We start from the raw sequence: 20,944 nt of genomic DNA on the forward strand, positions 1-20,944 counted from the left end.
ACTCCTATTTTAACAAGCCTACCCTCCTAAACAACCCATCAACCACGATGAACTACACAAAGGGGAAAGATTATAGAATGTTTAACAGTGGAGCTTTTCAAAAATGGAAAGTTAATAAAACATCAGTGATTCTCTCGGGACAGATGAAATGTGAATGAGACGGTATGTGTCTTGGATACCAAACATAAAAAACCTTAAAGTTAATACTAAATCAGCAATGATTCACATTGTACATTACACATTTTGTGTAAAACAAAATAAATATATATAATTTATATATTTTTTTTAAGATATATAACAATAAATTATAAATTACCTATTTCTAATATTTTAAAAGAAATCGGATATATTCTACAGGAAAGAGCTTTTCTTTGAAAATAGGGGCAATGCCCTTATGCAGCAAATACCTTTGAAATTTTAAGTTGACCAAAAAATAAAAAAAAATAATTTAACTCTTGAGGAAATAAGGGTGGGATTTCTATGTTTTTGCCATAAAACAATACAAGTGCTAAGAGCTCGCAGAGAACCTATATAAAAAAATCGCCACCACTCAGTCAAGTAAGTCATTGAGGAATATCATCACAATATGAGGCTTAACCTACTTCTGAGAAGTGAAACATTGTGATTGATGAATTAAAAAGAGAGAGAGAGAGAGAGAGAGAGAGAGAAAGGTACTGTGAAAAAAACAGGACACTCTGCAAAGTCTAAACCCTTTAAAGAAAGTTGAGTTATAAATTTTAGATTTAAATCACCCTTTATAAAGTCATTTACAATTGATTGTCTTTACAAAATTACCTAAAAATCAAAACTCCTCCAGGAGTTACAAGAAAAAAAAAAGAAGCTATTTTTAAACCTCCATTACAAAAGAGCATGAACAGATAAGTCTGATCTCATGTTGAAAATGTTTGTCTGTCGCCCTGTTATATGTACAGATGGAAAGTTATGGTGTGTTTTCAGGAGGGAAAGATTCGCAGCACCATCGTGTGCATTTAGTTCATGGAGTGAAATCAGATGAGGAAAACATGTCACCGCTCTCATGTATCCATCTCAGAACATGGAGACATTAAGAACCTGTTAACAAAACAAACAGAGTCACTTTTAGAATGATGTTTTAAACTTCACAGATTTTTGTTTCGTTATATATCATTTTTGGCATGAATGGGTCTTTAGTACTGTGGTCTTCCTAAGCATCTCGTCTGGTCAGTTTTACATTGACAAGTAAATGAACAGAGAGAAACAACAAAACAAATTAGATTTTTGAAGTTTTGTTGAAAAAAATAAAAAAAAGTGCCACAATGCTGTGTGGGAAGCTTACTGGCACAAGATTAAAAAAAGCACATAATCCTCTGGTCCCTCCTTTAATGTAAATCTAAGGGAGTTCTAAAAAGCACATCTAATCAATAAATTATAAAGTGGATTAATAAATGAATGAATAAACAGGCAGATGAAAGAAGGCTTACGGAGTCATCCATGATGGAGGCAGGGTCAAAGTAGTCTGGTTCAGCTCTGATCTCTCCCTGCGATTTTTGGATGGAGGCTTCAGAAAAACAACAAAAAGGTAAAGTTAAAAAAACAATGACACACAAAATGTGTTTTCTCTCAACCCTGTAGCCGAAGGAAACCAGATTATGTGAAGATGCTGAGCAACGCTATCATAGCGCTCTGCACCTGATTATGTGACAGTAGAATCTTTTGCGTTACAAAGGGGTTTTCACTGGTTGATGTTATGCTTTCCTGAATTCTGATTACTACCAGATCAATGTCCATGGTGTCGAAAGTCCATTGCCCTCGTTAAGGCGTCCAGTCGTTCCTCTGATGACATCATCACATCCTCTACAATCGGTTCCTCATCATCCTCCATCAACCCCCACGCCACGTCGGACTGCCAAACAAGCAAATTTGAAAAAAATGGAATAAGAGTGCAAGAGAATGCAAATGACCATGTGAGATTTTGAGGCCTTGGTTGACCACAATCAAAAATGTTCAAAATCATGTCACTGCGGCAGCCCTTATTCAAAAACCATTAAAACAGAACAATACTAGTTTGTCAACAAACAGCATTAAAATGCCCAAATGTGAAATTTTATCAAATCACAAAAAGGAAAAGTAATTCATTAATGCAGGCAAGGAAAATCCATTAAGGGTGCATCACTTGTGTATACACTAGAGGTCTTCACGGTCCACTAGGATGCGAAAACCCGAGGTTCAAAACCCAGACCCCGAGCGGAAAACTTCTATGAGTACCTCGGACTCGGGTTCGGTGTTAGCGGCCTCGGGTTTTTAAAAATAAAACATGCTTTTTCCAATTGGGACCCAATTAGACCCAAAATTTTTTAACTATCCCGATGCGTAAGCTACCTTCACTTTTCGTGCTTTAAGTGAGGAACGCCACATAGAAAAGGAGGATGACGATTGTAACCTCGCGACACACAGAAAGTATCTTATAGATGTGAGATCCATCAGGAAAGTTCCACTCCTCTTCATTATGCTGCCTCCGGTTCATATAGGGCGTTCTTTTTTGTGTGCAGAAGCCTTTTGCTGGAGATCAGGTTGCAGGACCACACTAATGAATCCATGAATTATTAGGCGATCGATTAATTTTTTAATCAAACTGTCACGTTTATTTTTCAAATCCACTGGTCACAACTAAAAAGATGAGCTCAGAAATAACCTTGTTTCCATCAGGCAGTCACTAATATAAAGTAGCCTAATAATAAATTGAATAAAGTTAAATAAATCAAAGTAATGGTGAAGCGGCCAAATCAGTCAGCAGGACACTGGGATTTTTCCTGACTGACTGCAGGGTCCAGTCGGGTTAGAAATTAAATGCTGACGTGTCGGACTCAAGTCTAATTTCATCGGATCTTCTAGGGTCGGGTTTTTCTTTAAAAAATTTTTATTTATGCACGTCAGGCTTTCGAGTAAGAAAGTGATTCGGGTCCATTAAAGATTTTAGGACCAAAGAAGACCCTCTATTGAATTCTGATTTCCAATAAATGTAGCGTAAATGTGTATCTCACATGGTGTGCTGAATGTGGCCTCTCATCTTGCTGTACTGCAGGCTTGCTCTTTCCTGCTGCTGTTTCGGGGCCATTATCCACGCGACCTGAGAACTGAAAAAAAAGCTCTCAATCAACTTTCTACTAATAAGAGTGTGTGTGTGTGTTAGTTAATTTTAGTGTTTATGTGCTTACTTGTAGTCCATGTGTTGGTGCTGCTGCTGGCTGCTGACAGAGTGGTGTGTGTGGCGTTTCGTTGCTCATGCTGTTAAACTCCCAGGTCCCCTGCTCAGGGCGGAGCTTCTTTGCATCCCGCAGAACAAGTAGAGACAAGTGGGGGTGATGACATCATTACAGGAGTGTGCGGCCCACTATGCTCACGATTTTGCCCACATGCTCACAGCACTGCTGCTACAGCTACTCTCCTCTGAGAGCCAGACATAGAGAGAAGGACAATAAAACAAGACGTCAGTTTTTACCCTAAAGATTATAGATGAATTATTGATTCAATGCATATGTACCCGCGGGTATTTTTTCTCTTGCTGCGGAGGCGGCAAGTGGTTTGCTCTTGCGACTGCGGGTGGTAGCTCCTGCTGCTCATACCGCTGATGACAGACAGAGTGTCATCATCAGCGCCCGTCTGCAGAGAGTTACGGTAGGAGATGACGGGGGTAACCAGCAGTCGTCCTCTCTGCAGCGCCATCTGAAAGGTCAATAAACCGCTCTAGATACAGGTGGCCTGATGGGAGAGATCGGAGGTCAAAACAATAAACATTCATAAACTTCAATAGAGATACGAATTTAAAGAAAAATACACCATTAACCTTCAGAGAGACCAGTGTAACAGAATTTCAACATTGTATATTTTACAAATACTGGTAAAAAACTACACATAACAAAACAACACTGGACACTGAAAATTATCACAACAACAGCTTTGTTGGGGGGAAAAAAAAAATGCATATTATCTTCCAGAGTCACAAAAAAAATGCCACCAACATGCTGACACAGTTAAACACTTTTCAAACCATTTATCTATTGGAAAAGTTCTTTTTTTTTATTTGTTTGTTGTTAGTAACAGGAAAAGGCTTACATGCCCTGAAAAATGTAAACATACGTACATTTATAAACATTGTTCAAAGCATACCAACAATGCAAAGCTGCCACTCTCAGGTAGAGCAATATTTAGATTTAAAGACAGTAGTTTAGTCAGATTTACTGGTTCAATCTATTATTTTTTCAAATACACGTTGTGTGCTGGTTTTTTCACTGTTCACAAGGTGTTTTTTACCAACCTTTATCCATATTACAATGCAAACATGCCTAAATGAAATGGTTTTTACAACTAAATGGCTTCCTAAAAAAATACTGCATCATGAATATAAAAACTTGGGTCTCAGAGGGATCTGAGAAACAGCAGGGATTCTCAATGTGAAGCAGTGTCTTACACAGTCTTCTTGTGACTCCGAGTTGCCAATTCCGTAGGAATTGGAGGAAAACTCACTGGAGGGATTTCAAGGAATGCGAGGTTGAGAGGAGGGCCGCCCTCCCCCTGGGGACTGGGTTCTTTAAAAGGCAAATTCTATTCCATCCCTAAACACAGAAAAACACACACTCTGGGACTCTGTCTCAAGACATATATTTGCCCCTTTTCCACTTAAATGGTTTTAATGTTAATGCTGGTGGGCACAATTAATTCTGGCATGATGGTTTTTTTAAGGTATTAAAAATACAGTTTTTACACAAACAGAATAACGAACGTTGCTGGAGCTCCTCTCCAAAGATTTGAGCATCAAGAACCAGAAACACAGCTGGGACTTTACAGCAACTGTGTTTTAAATTTTCTTCTTGTGGAGCATTGCAAGGGCCTCTCTGGTTTTGTATTTGATATCGAGTCCAAATGTGAGAGAGAAGCGTCCGGACCAGTTCTTTAATTCCACCAGAATGCCAGACGCGGATCCTATCGAAGTTACATGCACCGATCAGTCAGAATCTCATTAAACAGCTTAAACAGAAACATCACACTTCTGTTATTCAGTGTTGCTGGGAGAGCTGGTCTGAGTAAGGAGGGAGCATTGCCCTCACCTGCTGCAAGCTGAGGATCAGAGTCTTGGCACACTGAATCTTGTCGATCGGACGTGCTGTACTCGGTCTCTTTAAGGATGATCACCATAATCATATAGCTACTTACACACAGACAGAGACAGGGAGTCCATGTAAGCATCAAGTAACAAACAGAGAGGAATGTTACAACACTAATGAGACTCACTCTCATGTATTGTTTTGAAGATATCTGCTCCTGTTCTTCATCTCTACCACATTGTAGATGATTAATTTGCAGGAAGGCGGCCCAGTAAATTCCTGCGTCTGTGGAGCGCCTCAATATTACCAGCCTCGTCATCTGCAAGACACGGCCAAAAATTAATTGAATGAATTTGACTGGATAGTGAAAAACAAGCAGTCAATTGTGCAGAATAATAATGATAAATACTAATCATTAATATACTGTTCAAAAAAAGAAAGTAATTTAATGACCAAAACCTGTGACTGGTAGTGTATTAAGTTTTCCACAATTTTTTTATTTATTTAATAAATTACTTCTCATCATAAAAGGAGCAGCATCTCATTTCTTTTCCTAAAGAAGCATTGTTTCCTTAGAGGTTTCTTAAACGGATAGTTCACCAAAAAATTTAAAATCTGTCATAATTTTCTCACCCTCATGTCATTTCAAACCCATAAGATTTTGGTTCATTTTTAAAACACAAATTAAGATATTTTTGTTTCTGTTTCTGTCCCTCCAATAAAAGTCCAGGTAACCAAAATTTACATGGTCTAAAAAGGTAAAAGGCATCATAAAACAAATCCATATGTAGGGTTGGGTATCATTTAAATTTTATCGATTCCGATTCTTTTCAGTTCCCAGTTTCAATTCCAATGTTATTAAATACTTATATCAAACATTTTTAAGAGCTGTTTGTGTGCAAAATAGAACGCATGATTTTTGGATAAACTGAGTTTGTTTGTTTTCCCCCAACGTCAGTTGTGGTTCTCTCATGATTCTGAAGAAAAAAGATTAGACAACTAAACAAAATCACATGTAACTTATGAATAAATGATTCAATGACTCACTCAAGATGTACTTGTGTCATTACTGGATGAATCGGCGTTCTTGAACGAATCTCTTCTATGATTCAAAGACAAATACATTTTAACAGCCCCTTTTCGCCACCTACTGGCGTAACAATGTAATCGATAAACCTTCGTTTGAAGTGTCAAATTACTTTTAAAAGGTGATTTACTCTATTTTAATCGCTATCATACACACAGTTTATATCTGAACTATAAACTTTTATCCCAGTACTTCTGTTTTTTGAATGTTTGTAAACAGAAATAATGATACTGTGTGACTGAAAAGACCAATAATAGAAAAGACTGTGAAGCGGTTTCATTCATGACAGATGAGAGCTGCTCTCTTTAGGTCAGCGGCAGTGCAAACACAAAATTTAAATGTTCAAATCACACTGGTGTGAACGTAAGCTGCCAAACCAAGTGATCACAACATAGATTTGCACACGTCAAAGGTGATGGAATGTAATGAACATACAGACGAATAACTGTAATTTAGGAACAGAATTACGTTGGTATTTGAATTGTGTTCGCGATCTTTAACAATCTATTAAATTAAAGTTGCTTTGTCATGTTGGTGGTGACACCACTCTTGCAAACATGTTCAGCTATCACAGATATTATAATTAGCTTTTGGCTTCTGATTGCAAATGTAGCCAAACTTTGGAGCGCTTTGATTAGCAAACAAGGTCCTGACAGATCACTAGGTCCGGTCCTCACAGATGAAGAAAAAAAAAAGAGAAGGAATCGATAGGCGGAATCGAAATTGTAATTTGACAACGTTTTTACGATTATTGAAATTTTGTTTTTGATTATGGAATGGATTTTGGATTCCCAACCCTATCCATATGTATCAAATTCAAACAGTGTTTGATAAAACAGCAGTCCCAATCCAAACTCAAACAGTTTGATGAGCCATACTGCTATGGCAGGCTGCTGAAAAAATTATTTTGTGCTACAACTACACATTGTAAGTCAACAGCTGATCTTGTCTCTGAACGCATGACTGCATACTTGCTGTTATACACTCAAATTCACACACAGTAGTGTGTGTGCCACCTTGAAGTGAATCAGAGCAGTCTTCTGTCCTAATTGTCATTTTACCCTGCGCTGCTGTCCTCATCCTGTCAACAAAAAACACATGATCAAGGATGAAGTTGATTAGTTCGCTCTGTAAGGATGCATGCTGGATCCTGAACACCAGGGCTCTAAAGCTTTCCCGCCCCGCCGTTACAATCTGATAAACTGAAGATCAGGAGGCCGAAGCGAAGGAGAAATGGTGGAAGGCCCATACACACACACAAAAAACACACAGTTCATTTTCCCAGAATACCCTATACATGAAAGGGCTTGGTGTGGCAGGTCAGACTCACCTGGTCTTTCACAAGCAAGTGCTGATACTATTTCAGTACCTCGGAAACATATAAAGAAGGCTCTCACTTGTCTCCGCAACAGCCCACAAATCATCCTGAAAAACCGGACGGAGAGTGTGACTAAACGCTCAGTCAAATGACAGTCTCAAAAACAACAAAAAAACAAAGGTACTGGCCGTGTATGGTGTGTGTTTGTACCTTACTGGCACTGCCCTCCGAGACCTTAGCCAAGTGCAGAGTTCTGACTAGTGAGTACAAGGGATGTGCCCCATGAGCCCACGATCTATAAAGGCAAACAAAAACTGAATTGAATCACTGATAATAGTTAATTTAAGGGGCTTATCTGTACTGCGAGCCTAAAAGAGAATAGATCTTAACCCAAAAAAATTATTTGATGATCTCTGTTACTTATTATTGTAGGTCTAATTTGTATTTAAGGTTTCTCTTATCCAGTCAAGATCATTGAATAGTTTTTTTTCTTCTTCTTAAAACATGTACTTATTTTACCTAATCTGGAATGAATTTATGTCAGTAAATGTCCTCTAAATGCATGCTGGGGAAACAAAAATTATAAAAGCTAATGTGTGCCATTTTATTGCCATTACTGGTCATTAAAGCAACATTAAGGTTGTTTCAGAGCAACATTTCAACTGCAGAAAAGAGCATGTATAAGGGCATGCAACCCCGGCAAATGAACTTAAAATGAGGTTAAGCCCCTGGACTCAGTATGTCAGTACCTGCTCAGGCATATCTCCATTTTTGCAGGCCAGATATCAAAAGTTTGTAGTTGACTGGTGAAACGGGTCCCACTTTGGTGAGGTCATGGGCACTGCAAGGAGCACACAAACACAGGCACACACACAGTTCTGATGAAGAAAGTCCATGGTTCTATGGTAATGTGGAACCTCACCAAACAATGTAAAAAGGGATTTATTTAACCCCAAAAATCAAAGAATTATATATTTATATATATATATATATATATATATTATATATATATATATATATATCATATAAAAATGAAAGAGATCTGTTTGTTTTTGGACTGTGTGGAATTTCTCAGGTTTTTTAGCTAAAAGTGTGTTCTTACTTGTGGAAGGCTGTTGTATTCTTTTGAGTGTTGACCAAAACCTTGCTAGGCATCATCTTCATCAGGCTCATTCTCTCTCCCTTAAAGAAACAAAACCATTAAAGTTGTGAAAACAAGTTAAATCACAAATAAACAGTTCCAGAGAATATTACCACACCCACACCTCCCTGCAGGACCGTCCTCCAACAGGACGGTTGGAAACTTACATCAGATCTGTTCATCAATCATCTGGCTGCGGACAATATCTTACTACGGTTATAGATGGGTGAATTCCTCATTGCACAGGTGCATGGAAAGTCATGGAACATGCCTCTAATTACCAATCTGTGTTCTGTGTGCTTCTCCACCACATCACGGACCTGGCGCAGCAAAGCATCCAGAGGCTGCCAGGACATCAGCCACCAAGAATTACTCATAAGAACTACTAGCAACAAAAACATTAACTATCAGTTCATTTAATGACTTCATGTATTGATTCAAAAAATATGTTACTACTTATTGTAAACTCTCCTTCATGTTAAAAGTGACTTTTATTTTATGAAGCACAATATTTAGTGTACTATGTGGTACATTTTTTTTTTTTTTTTGTATGTGAATAATTACCTTCTCCAGTCCGACCAGTGTGTGTAGATCTTCTAGATCAAAATACTGAGGGAAAACCGCAACCAATTAGTGACCTTCTCTGGGTCCACTGAATTACTGAGAAATGCGGACAGAGAGAAATCATTTTTTTTCCAGAAATCTCCTGGTTTAAATACCTTATTCAGACTGCAAAAAAAAAAATAAAATACTTATTTGGGTATATCTGTATATGTAGTGAGTTGTGGACCATTGCTTTATCCCAAAAAGCCACAACAATATTGCAATGAAACTGTTCTTTGCAAATCCCAAAAACAAACAACTAAAGTGTTGAGGATTAAATAACTGCAATTAAAGTGGTTATTTACATTTTACATTTGTTTGTTATTCAAACGATGCATTACACACATCATGGCAACGGCACCCAATCACTCACTTTAGCCAGTAACAGGGGCAGAGCTCACAGTAAATGTTTTGTGATGCTTTGTTTCGATCATCCAGCTGGGGTTTTCTTTTCTTTAGCTGTTGAACCTGTGCCAGAATAAGAAACAGCATACACATTTTGAAAAGCAACATGAAAAAGGAGGAAAATAATATATGATTTTTTAGCTCTATTGATCATTTAACATGATTGTGATGGGTGGGATTTTCTGCATTGAAAATATTTGTGTGTGCATGAGTTATAGGTTTGGCTACGTTTTTTGTGATATCCATAGTTTTGAAACATTGTTCCTCACAAACTATAGTAAAAATGCCAAAAAAAAAAAAAAAAATAATGCCTGACAAACATAAGTAAGTCGTCTCTATCTTGACAAGAACAATTGGCCAAAGTGTTTGCTTCAGTTGTCTGGAAAACGAAAATAGCAACAGGTTTCTTCCCTATTATCATGTACACCGACCAGTGACCCGGAACAGATTATCCGAAAAAAAAGACCCCCGCATCATATAGCCCCCACAGGGCGGACTTGGTTCTATCCATCCGTTTGTTGACTTTGATGTGATGGCCCGATAACTGACCCGTGGAGCATTTAGCCAAGTGTTCCCGCATCTTTTTAGTTTTACGGGCTTTAAAAGTGCCTCCCGCTTAAATCGATTACGACCCATACCCATCACCTAGCCACACTCACACCGTCTCTCCTCCCCCCCTATTTAAACGCAAGACCAAAACAAATAACAACGTTTTGATTCCCAAATGCAACCACCACCCGCCCTATGGACACGTCCACCATTTCACTCATAAGATCCACACCACCCATTTTCTTTCATTGCCCCCACCCACCGCTCCTATTCACACGTAATTACCTACTTACGTGTGCCCTTTTGGAAACGAACCAACCCCACCTCACAACACACACACGTATAGCGGGAGATACATAGTTCTCAGCTCTCTGTAGTACCTTACAACCACAACACACCATATCTGCATCACCGAGAGTGTTGGTTATCTATCCGATGACCCTTGCGTGACTGAAGTGTCGCAAAAAGCTCTCAATAATTATGGGAAACCAAAAATTGTTTTTTTTTGTGTGTGTGTGTGTGTGTGTGTGTGTGTGTCTCACCCTTTTGCCAGGGCCTCGTCCGGTGGGTGGGTGACACTCACAAGTCTGTCTGACAGCACAAAGCATGATCTCAATCAGAGCAGCTTCCTGAGCATCAGTGATGAGCTGAAAACACACAACAACATGGACCACTGTTTAAAAAGTTTAGGGAAGAATTGAATTTTAGCCAAATTCTACATCCATACACATAAAAAAAAAAAGAATAGCCATGTACCCTCATATCCAGGGGGTAGTTTCATCCAGCAGCAGGCTGATCCTTTACTCTCACAGTCCTTCAGCAGCTCTGACGGCACAAATACCACAAGCTGTCAACCAGGTAGGCACCCGTGGCTAATGCAGCTAAAAACACACAAAGCTTTATGATATCTTAAAAAGACAACCTACTGCCTCAAAGTTTGTACTATTCTATTCAGAGGAATAAATAAGGCTAGGAACCTTCTACTTGCCCACTTGTTAAAATAATCTACCTGTCTTCGTCACAATTTGATCTCATACAATGTGCTGCCATCTAAGAAGTTGAAGGGGACCAAAGAGACACGTGAAATACGACGGAACTGCTCAGGCAAATTTTATTACTAATAAAGAGACAATTAATGAAGTGAAATAGCACGCTGATAGCCCCCACCCAATCACCATGCAAGCACACCTCAATCTCAAGGAAAGAAAAAGACCGGTCGTTCTGATGAGGTTAGCATTAAAAACCACTGTCTGCCTTTCCGGGCCGCCTCTCATTCATTCTGCGACCCATGATGACCCCTGAATAAACTGGGACACCCAGCACCAGAATACTTGACACAGTTCCTTAAGAGAGACATCACAGGCAGTGCATGGTGAGTATCAGAGGCCTTATGGATAAGAACTAATGTGGCAAAGGTGTTTAATTACACGAGTATTTAATTAAAGCACAGGACTGATATGGTGCAAAAAAGTGGGACATTACTTTTTGGAGAGAAACTCCCCTGCTGCCAACCGCAAACCGGTCGGTGGGCGGAGTAAAGGTAAATCCAAATGATAAGAAGCTCCACATGGCTTTGCTTGCCGTCAAAATCTCAATCACTACTCCTGTTGTGCACAAATATACACAATCACAGGTAAAATAGAACATCTTTAAAAGAAAGTAAGACTGAATGCTGAACCCTCACTGCAAGACCATCGTCCGCAACTTAATGGCTCTGGAACCAGCACCATTCATATTCCTTATCCAGAGTCCATGGACACAATGCGATTCATACGAGACAACAGGAATATGCGAACTGTTTGTAAGAAGGAAGAAATAATTCTTTTCAGTGATAAATAGGCATCCATGCTTAGAGATGTTGTTTGCCATAGCAAGAGTCCCATGGGTGAAAAGCTCACCTGAAGATTGGCTAGTGAAGGATTTCCAATCTGGCCTTTGAGTTCTCTGCTATAATACCAAACCCTGAAGAGCAGATAAGAGGACACTCAGAAGAACCTCACCTGTCTTGTGGGAATGAAAATAAAGAGGTAAATTGGATGAGACGTGAGATGTGGTAGCTTTTTGACCCTTATATAACAAACACAACGCTGTGGGTGAATGTGTTTGTGATACCTTATCATAAATGGTCCAGCCCCCAGTTACTTCAGGTAACGGTCATTAAGAAACGCGCATCACTGTACATCTTCATCCACATACCAATCTCTTACAATGTCCGACAACAATGATCTCAGCAACTCACAATCCCTGCACCACAAATACAAGAGAAAAAAAAACAGCTCTTTGGATCATTTTAAACTCTGAATTTATTGAAATCAGGTCATTCAATTATGGGCATGTTTGCTTACCTGTATCTGTGATGAATAATCCTTTAAAAATGGCATCCTCATGTTCTCAATTATCCTGGTTTTCCTGGAGCTAATAATTACAAAAGAACATGTTTGAATCAAGGTTTTTGAGTATATGTATGTGTATGTGTGTGCACGTGTGTGTGTGTGTGTATCACCTCCTTGCGTTTTTGCAGCAGGAGCTCCAGGCGTTCATTGGCTCGTTTCCCAATGCTCTTGTTGCGTTCTGTCTCGTATTGTCTTTGTGTGTTGTCCAAATTAATGCTCAAATTCAGAGCAACATTCACCAAGGCGGTCATCAGTTTCATGGCTGAAATACAGTGGAAGGAAAAGGTCAGAGCGTATAATTCATACCTTTATCATTAAGAACAAACTGATGGAAAACTGCATGCCAAAATTTATGACACAACAATATGTTTATGCAGTAGAAGTAGTGTGGTAGTAGGGGTGGGTGATATATCGGTTGGCAAGATTAACCATTTTCAAATATCATCTTCATCGCGGTTACACACTCACATGGCATTGCTGTGCTATGTGGTCATGAAAACTTATCGTTTGCATGTGTTTTTAAGCACTGCAGATTAAAACAAGTGATTTTAAGCTGATAAAAGCGCAATCAGCAGTGAAAGAGAGCTTATTTATGTGTATGTGCGTGCAGTCTGAGAGACTTTTTCTGAGCACTGTCAGAGATGCGCGCGCACGTGAAGAAAGAGCTAAGTTAGAGGTTAAATACACACACACTTGTGGGTGACAATGCCAATTTTTGCAAGTATCCTCGTAAACACAGTAATTTAGTTCTTAAGTAAAAGCAAACAGCTGAGAAATAAAACGCATGTGTAACAGTATATTGGATCTGGGCAGCTCTTAAAGTGACAGCAGTCTAATAATCCTGCTCTCTGATTCAAGGGCTGCTGTCAAAAAACAAAAGAGAAAATCTCTCACTGCTCTTGTCACTTTTGTAACTTTAATAATAAGAAATATATATTTAATTTACACTGTGAAGAATATGCAGAATATGCAGTGATTTTATACATTTGATTACTTTATACAATAAATATAGCTTCTTTCTTATTTGTTTATAATTTAGGCTAGTATTTGCCTGGTGACAAGAATTATGAAATTTCTATGGTAACAAAAATGTTGTTATCATAAAGACCTTGTTTAAAGCAAAACTAACTATATCATGATATATATGGTTACCGTTAAATAAAATGACTCATATCTTGATATAAGAATTTAGTCATATCGCCCACCCCTATGTTGTAGTATGTTATTCTGAACACTGCACAGTACCTAGCTCAAAGTCACCCACCTGCCAGGGTACTGGTGTGTCTGAACGCTCTGACCTGTGAGTCTGACAGGCCGGTGAGGAGAGAGATGACTGTGTCCATCATGTACTCATCATAGATGATGCTGTACTGGCACTGTCGGACCAGGACCGCGATGAACTCACACAAGCTTAATTTAAACTTCTTCCACACTGGACCTGCCATTGCCAGCGGATAATCACCACTGTCCTGAACACACACACACACACACACACACACACTCTTTTTCCATATACATTTACAGTATCTAATCTCCTCCATCCCATCATAGATTCTACCCATGGAAACGTCTCTGGTATAAACAGGTTAACAAACCTCATCAAACTCTTCCGTCATTTTCCTGATGATCTCAGAATTCTGCATGTGCCGAAACATCTCGGAGCTCACCGCACCTATAACAAACATACACATTCAATAAGACAAAATATACACTTGAATTATGTAAACTTATTTACACCTAGAGAACACACACCTTTACAACCAGCAGCAGTGGAATAAAGACAGTTGATGCGTTCCAGCAAGCCCAGAGTCTTGTCCGTCTCATAGGACTCATCCAGTCATAAAACATGGACTAAAGAAAGAGAGACAAAGCAACACACACACACACTTGCGCAGTGTAAACCTTCTTTCTACCACACACAGCCTACACAGAAAGCATACACTGCAGCTAGACCTGGATATAATAACAAACCACATAAACTGCTGATTTACTCTGATGATACATCCGAGTACTTTGAGACAGAGAGCGTGTATGTCTGTGAATGAACACAGTCTGACAGATCAGCGTTTATCTGAAGTTGTTTGTGTGTATGCTGGTACCTGTGTGGCACTCTTGCCCAATTTGACAATCTCAAACAAACTGAGATTCTCCATGTCGTTCTCCTGATGGTGTCCATTTACCCGACCTCTCACCTCTGACCCCTAAAACTTCTCCCCAAGGGTCTTTTTCCCCTTCTAGACACAAATGGCAAAAAAAAAGCAAAGCAAGAAAACTTGAATTAAACAAGCTTCTAAGGCAGCATGGCTCAAACTGTGATTTAAAAATTCCCAATGCAATTTAAAATGTGATTTTAAAAAAAGGCTCCAGGTTTGCCATTTTGTAATTCTATATCAATATAATAATAATAATAATATAAAGACAAAATAAGGAATATAATATTATTGCAATATTTCACAGTAAAAAAAATGTAAGAACAATAACATAAGAAAAGAAAAAATATTACTATTTTACAGTACAACTGTTTTAATTTATTCCTTCTCAGATGTTAAAAACCATTATATTTTATTTCAGTGGAAAACCCAGGACCCTCAAATTTTTTCGTTTTTGTTAACACAGCTGGTTTTAAGACGTTGGTGCATATTGAATTCCCAAACGGCTTATAACGAACCCCACTGAAGCCTCATGCGGAGATGATTTGGTGTAGGAGCAGTATGTTTCTCAAACCACTGCAGAGTTGTAAAAAAAAAAACAAAAAAAAAAAAAAAAAAAAACAATGCTGAGCTTCATTTGAAACACACACATTATATATTTAATAATCGCACTAACCCATATAGCAGTTTGCTTTTATGTGATTCAATCGCCAGCCTTACTCTATCTTTTAACAGTGTATTTTGAAAGCTGATTGTGTAGATACAAGAGTCTGAATGCATTTTCTCTGCAAGGTCACTGGTCTGATCAGGTACCAATTTCCCTCTTTGTCCGATTTCCATTTTGTTTTTTCCGAACCTCGAGATATTCAAGAATCATTGGTAACGAGAGCCGAGCGTAAGGTATCCTTCCCTGAACAAACAACAAAATGGACCAGTGATTAGAGCAGTGTGTATGTGGATATTTCAGGTGCATGTGCATTTTAATAGGTGCTTTCATTTATTGTTTGTTTACAGAACTCTACCAAGAGGTCAGATGTGTTTTGTGTGCATAAAGGGCTGAAACTCCAAGATACAGTTTATTGAGCTGGTTTCCTAAAATCATGAGCACAGTGTTGTTTTAGGTACGCGCCTTACGCATAGCACACAGTAAGCAACGCTTGCCATGTAGCAGAGGCGGGCTGGAATTTTCTTGTTTAAATGTGCTACATGATGACCCATCAAATGCGTCGAACAGTTAGGTTTTGAGACACAGACACAGAGTTTGTGTCTGGTACTTATGACGAAGTCTGATACCCCGGACAGTCTCATGTTTGAAGGTTTCTGAGCTGCTTATCATTTTGTCAACATGACTTCTGTTTCGTTCTGGAGTTTATAACATGTCAGCGCCCCACACTGCAGTAGAACGAAACAGTATCCACACCAGTCGAGCAGCATCACAACTCCGAGTCTAAAAATCTTTAGCATGTAAAAACAACAACCATACCGATTAAATGTGATGCAGTTAGCTGTGAAATGAGGGTTATTCACACGAGGCGTGCAAGCCTGTCCGTGTGTGAAGGACCGCCTGCGATATCGAGTATATTTATATGGACTTCAATACCAAATATGCTGTCAAAAAACATTTACTGTACACGTATATCAACCAACCATAAAACTACTGGATAAACTCCATTACATCACACAGAAAATCTCTATGGATTTTCGTGTAACGTGGTGAAATTTTAGTAGTAATTGTGTATTTAATAACGTTGAGTGTCGAATTTCCGTAAAACGACTGCTAGCATGCTAACATGCTAACGGGCCCTCTAGCTCGTCTAACAGTCCATTAAAAACCGCCCTGCAAAGAGCCGCCACCAAAACAATTGAAACTTTCACTGCAGTAAAACACCCTTTAAAACTTGTTACATTTACTACGACGCAACAACGACGCAATTGCATTTATAGTGTTTCGCTAATTCGCCACTATTCAAACTAATGGCACAAACTGTCCTTGACGACATATGAACGACTCTCAGAAACGAATCTCCCGAGCCGAAGTCATAGGCGAAATGTCTTCTTACAATTTAGTTTATTTTTTTCTAAAAATCACGTTATTTATGAAGGATCAGGCCGCCATTTCCTTCCTGCAGCGACCTCGGCCCTTTAGCGTGAGTCCAGCAGAACACATCAGAAACCCTGCCCAGAAACTGCTGCTGCTGCCGCCGAACCGAAGACCGAACCGAACGAACCGGTGCTCCGTGGTATAAGACATTAAAAAACATCGTTCCAAGTAGAACTGGGCCTCTGTTTTGTTTGTGTTTTCAGAGCTAGAAGAGCAGTTTGCTGCTGGTGGGCGGACAGGAGGGTAAAAATACAGCTTCGAGAAAACACAAAAACAAGGACACATTATTACGCGTACCCACCCGCAAACACACACACGCCACCAGTGGCTTCATCCACCTGCACAAACACACACCCAAACACGACTGACATGTACATCATGAGGACCAGCACTGCTATTTTTCTGCACAATTGTTTTGTTTACAACCCCATGTTGTTATTTTGAATTGAAAATACATTAGTATCTAACATGTACTGAAATAGCTGACTGTGTGCCCTAATTTGGCTAAAATTTAGCTTTTTTTTTAAACGAGAGTGATTAACCACACCAATTGTAAGTGGATGGAATGTTTGTTTTAATACACCCTGAAATGTGCAAAACAGCAAGAGAATGCAAGAAGTGTACAAAACTCTGGAATGATGATGTGATGACAAAAGGATTGTTTAGTATAGAAAAGAATGATCCAAGTGATATCAGAATAAGCTCAGAACACAAACAAACAAAAAACAAAGTTCACAGGTAGTAGCAGCTTAAATACGAGTGAAAAACTTAATAAAAATATTTATGAAATGTCTTCCAAACAAGTAAATCGAAAAGCACAGACCATAATGAAAACAAAAAAAAAACGAAAAAACACCAAAAAAAAAACAGAGAAAAACATAAACACAATGTTTGGTTTGTTTATGCAAATATAACTCGTTATGTTTTGACACCCCCCTATCTCCTATCGGAGGGGGGGGGGCCCTGTCCATTTTGAGCCCCCAACGTAGTGATGCAAAAACCGTTTTTGCTGAGGAATGGGGATATAGTTTATATATATAAAAAAAATCAAAACTATGCAGTAAAATATTATAGCGGCATAAAGGCGCAAGATGAAAAATATGACTTCCCAGGTTCATCTCCCGTGTGCACTTTACACATTATGTATTGCCTTAAACCCATTAATCTGTGTATGCCACATGAGCAACCAAAGATAAAAATGTGACAGACATATATAAGAAAAGTTCTTTTCCTTTCATGTCAATGGTAAGGATCATAAGAATCAAATGGTCCCATACATATGTAAATAAACTCATCCCACATTATATTCTGTAGTTTACACAGTTCCCAGCGATTTTATTTATCTACTGATCGTAAAGTGACCGTTTTACCACTCTTAGCCATCAGAAATCAGCGTAGAATGACTCCACACTAACAAACAATGGGACTGCCATCAGCTTGGACAATCTAACAAACCAATTAAGCAAACAAACCACAAAATGTGACAGTCTACAAAAACAAAAATGGCATCCCGAAAAATGCTATTGAAAGTAAAGGTGATCCAATTTACAATAAATATTTAAACATAGATATGGCGTCAAGGCAATCCTTTTATAAGGTAAAAAAAAAAACAAAAAAAAAAAAAAAAAATTAATATATAGATATAATAAAAAATATAAACATATATATATATATATAATATATATGTATATATAAGTAAGTAAGTTGCTAATTTCTTAACGCAATGCGAAACATCTTTGACTAATAATAACAATAGTAATTAATAAATGTCTATTTGCCTCACAGTACTTTACTCACAAAAGGGCTTAACTGCGAAGACCATATTCAACTTCTCCAGCAGGGGGAAAAGAATGGTAGTTTCTACTGAGATCAGTCAGGACTTGGCAGTGACTTTATATAATGGATGAATCCAAATGGGCGAAGACTTTTGAATTTCAGGCAGCCTAGTGTTGTAGTAAGACAGTAATCGTAGTGTAAACTGCATTTTGATGCAATCCTAATGAACGTATATGGGGATAGTAATCTGCACAACCATAGATACACCAATTTGGGAAATCAGCCTAGATGATGTGTTGCATGTGCATCATTTAGTCCCCATTATAACCTCTCAATGTCCTTAATATAAAATGACTTTTTCAGCTCTTTTTCTCTTTAGTTTGAAGGCATCCGTCACCACAGCCCTGTTTCTGGAGCCCAAGCCTCAGAACTTAAACAGATCTTCTGTGGAACCTCGAACCCATTTTCCAGTTTTACCTACCAGTACCACACACACACAAATTAATTTATATACAGTTTTTACACAGACACACACAAAAAAAATAAATGCCCTTTGCTATTTTCTCAAGCAGTATCAAACACACAAATCACGTAGTTTACAACAGACACGTTTAAAAGTAACCAAACAGACCGTCTGACGCCCTAAGTAGTGTAGAAAGAACCCCACTGAAAGCATTACACACTTTCCACCTTTCTGCAGCATATAACTCGATAACCACCAAACGTTATTGAGAAGTTGCGAGCACGTACACCATTACATTTTAAAAAAAAACAATGTGGCTTACATGTGACTGCAATCTCTTTTGAAATTGATGACTAATTTAGTACTTACGCCTCCTCCATCGGGTGGTGTGGTTACAGAAAAGCTCTCCCCACGTCACTCCTCCGATGCCTCTGTATGCCCGCTCTGTTTTTTGCCAGCTCAGTCAGCTTGCTTCTGATTGGGCACGCACAAAGCTGATCAAGTAGCTTCTGGTACACTGATCGTAAATAGTACAAGGACATATTAGTATTGAACTGATGCCATGGGTTTTATTCTGCATTATGGTGTCTTGGAACCTGCATAGCAAGTTTAGGTTACTTCAATACACATATTAGTGTAGCCTAGTGGTTTGCTAATAACACACAAGTTGAAGGAACGAGTTTTGTGGCTCGATATCTGTTTGCTTTAAGGCCATGGATAAGCAATTCTAAAAGTTTTTATCAATACACTTCTGTTCAAATATTGGGTTTGCCAGAGGTTCTATCTTAGTTCCATCTTAGTTCTAACACTTTGTGTTTTTTTTGTTTGTTTGATTTTTTTTCAGTTAAATTTTATTGTATCATACTGAATGTGCACTTTCATTGTTTTGCTTACCCACAATTTATTATTTTATTTGATTGATTGTATTAAGTCTGATATTGTCTTTTGTTTTCTGTTTGTTTTCCTCTTGGTAATATTGTCCTAAAACTCATAAAGTTTAAAACAAAAAAGATTATGTTGGTAGATTTTTTGAAAAAAAAAGTGACTTATGTTTCACACAAAATTGCATTTATATGATCAAAAACACTGCAAAACAGTAATATTGTAAAATTACAATTAAAACAACTTTTTTTTCTATTTTAATATGCTTTACATTGTTATTTATTCCTGTGATGGAAATGCTGAATTTACAGCAGCCATTACTCTCGTCTACAGTGTCACACAATTCCTTCGAAATCATTCTAATATAATGCTTTGGTGTAACGATTCCTATTATTACCAACGCTGAAAGCAGTTGTGCTGCTTAAAGAGGTCATATGAAGAACATAAAAAAAGAACATTTTGTGTATTTGGTGTAATGAAATGTGTTTATGCGGTTTAAGGTTCAAAAAACACATTATTTTCCACATACTGTACATTATTATTTCTCCTCTATGCCCCGCCTTCTGAAACGAGTCGATTTTTACAAAGATATCGGTCTGAAAAGTGAGTTGTGCTCTGATTGGCCAGCTATCCAGCGCATTGTGGTTTGCTGTGATTGGCTAAATAGTTTGAGGGTGATGTTGAGATTTTTAGCATATTGTGATGTTGTGATGCCTTGTCGGTGAGACAAAAACATAAAACCCATTATAAACGTGATATAAACATGATTTCTAGTCGTGTTCTCTTTTGGAAGGCCAAACAAAGTAGTTTTCGCTTTCTCAACGAAACTGCGTGCGTCACACACCGCGGCCTTGAGTGAGCAGAGGCGGGCGGCTTCAGAATGGCGTGGCCTTTGGATGCTATAAAGGAGCGTCTGTTTTGGGCTTGCGGCAACCAACATGTGGACGACCCCGGGCTGGATGCCGCTTCATCCATGGTGAAAGCCGATTCAGCGA

At 38.5% G+C, this 20,944-nt stretch overlaps 2 pseudogenes; both read right to left on the reverse strand.

Moving 5' to 3' along the window:
- Positions 1-494: 494 nt before the first annotated feature.
- On the reverse strand, positions 495-15,567 carry LOC122134597 (annotated as a pseudogene).
- A 33-nt stretch (positions 15,568-15,600) lies between these two features.
- LOC109069985 overlaps positions 15,601-20,944 on the reverse strand; it is an 11,688-nt pseudogene continuing 6,344 nt past the window's right edge.

Source organism: Cyprinus carpio, chromosome B5, assembly GCF_018340385.1.
Source record: "Cyprinus carpio isolate SPL01 chromosome B5, ASM1834038v1, whole genome shotgun sequence".
NCBI classification, from domain to species: Eukaryota; Metazoa; Chordata; class Actinopteri; order Cypriniformes; family Cyprinidae; genus Cyprinus; species Cyprinus carpio.